Raw genomic sequence first — 2,500 nt, 5'->3', positions numbered from 1 at the left:
GATGTGGAACAAATATAGTATTATTGGACGCTCAGGAAAGGGAAGAAGGGGGGTTTAACGTTTCGAGAGGAGCTCTTCGTCGGAAACATAGGAGAAGGAAAGATCCAGAGAAGGGAAGACTGAGGGAAAAAATCGCCAACGGTACACACGAGGTCACATATATATATATATATATACATATATGTATGTATGTATATATATATATGTATATATATATGTGTGTTTATATACGCACGCGCGTGCACACACACACACGTGCACAATATGAAGTAGATGTTATGCATTGTTGCAACGAAAGCGCTACGTTAGCGCACTACATTCAAACACACATATTTCTACACCTAAGCACAAGTTTGAATGATGCTCACCAAAACAATCAGCCTCGTACACACGTTGCCCCCTCTCGCTCTCATATACTTGCATATATGTAACACACACACACACACACACACACATATATAATATATATATATATATATATATATATATATATATATATATATATATATATATATATATATATAGACGTATGTGTGCGTATAGGTCTATACACTTATATAGAGAGCGACAGGGCAGATAGATAAATAGAGAGAGGGAGTGTGTGTGTGTGTGTGTGTGTGTGTGTGTGTGTGTGTGAAAGAGGGAGAGAGAGAGAGAATATAGACTACTTTTCTTACGCACACTCATGCGCACAGCTCAACATGCAAATACAGGGAAGATTAACGTATAAGCGAGAAACGGACAGACACAAATGTACACAAATGCACATACGATATTCCTACACACACACACACACACACACACACACACACACAGGCCTGTGCACATTCCAAGATCTGTTCGTTAATTAGAAATGGCAGGTGAGTCGGTTTCGACACGTACAAGTAGAATTTGTGCACAAACACAGACACACAAAAACACACTCACAGACACAAAATTACAGATACGCAAAAAGGATACACAAACACGCACACACACACACACATTCACAAACACAGATGCACACACACACATATACACTCATTATACACACAGGCACACTCAAGTAAGCTTCCATTATGTCGTGTAACTGTACATGTTCGCACTCAAATCTATGTACACAAACACGCACATTTGTATACACTCACAAACAACCATTACATTTTTCAACCACTACAACTACAACTGCTACTACTACTACTACTACTACTACTCCTACTACTACTACTACACCACACACACATACACACACACACACAAACGCCTGCACACACTCAAACATAAACCAATCACAAAATGCACACGCAAACATACAGACGCTATCAAGCGAACAACTACAGATTCTCATGTAGAAACAAACTTACGTACGCAGACACACCCACACATACACACACACACACACATACATACATACATACATACATACATACACAAGCATTAACGTTGCACTGAGACACACACACTCGCAGGCTAGCGAACAAGACTATAAATGGTCGTTCAACTTTGCTAGAAATGGAAGAAAACTTTCCCTCAAATCCCACCCGATAATCTGAAAACCACAAACATTCATAAGATAATATAGACCTGCATATGGCGCCTACAGACTCGGTGGACAAGACCAAAAGTCCTTGAATCACAGTTCTGCTTATGTTGGTCTCATCAGGAGTTTCACGGCAACAGCGGTTACATTTCTTTTAAAATTTATTATTTTCTACTCTAGGCACAAGGCCCGAAATTTTTAGAGAGAGGGCCAGTCAATTAGATCGACCCCAGTACGCAACTGGTACTTAATTTATCGACCCCGAAAGGATGAAAGGCAAAGTCGACCTCGGCGGAATTTGAACTCAGAACGTAAAGACAGACGAAATACCGCCAAGCATTTTGCCCCGCATGGTAACGTTTCTGCCAGCTTGCTACCTTTTCTTTGAAACTTATTGTAAATACACGTCCTACGTATACCCATAGGTAAGAAGTTTGATCCACACCCACATGGTTCCATGTTCATTCCCACTGCGTGGCACCTTGTGCAAATGCGTTCTACTGTACCCTCTGGCCGACCAAAGCCTTGTGAGTGGATTTGGTAGACAGAAGCTGTAAGAAACCCGTCCCCAGGCCTATGCGAATACATAGGTGTTTCCTTTATTTTTAACGAACGGGGGAACATAACAGACGAATGTAATAGTTTGTTTTGGCTATCCCAAACTGAGAGCTGCTGACTCAGACAAAACGTACATTATGTTTATATTGCTGCATGTGTTAAAGACCGTATTTGTATGTGTATGTATTTGCGCATGCGTGTGCTGGTATGTGTGTGAGTGTGTGCGGTGGCGGGTGGATGCTTGTGTACGCATGACTCCGTCGGTTAAAGCAAGACAAATGTTGTTTCAAGATGGTAAGTAAAACATTCGATAAAATATAGAACGGTAAGATATATAGCAGATTGAAACGAGTGGTGAGGTCGCTGTGACCGAGCAAATTCTTCTAAACGTGGTCCTTAGCAAGGCTGTACTTCTATGGCTAA

This window comes from Octopus sinensis, linkage group LG13 (assembly GCF_006345805.1).
Source record: "Octopus sinensis linkage group LG13, ASM634580v1, whole genome shotgun sequence".
In the NCBI taxonomy this organism is placed as follows: domain Eukaryota; kingdom Metazoa; phylum Mollusca; class Cephalopoda; order Octopoda; family Octopodidae; genus Octopus; species Octopus sinensis.
Note: the sequence above shows the minus strand (reverse complement) of the source record.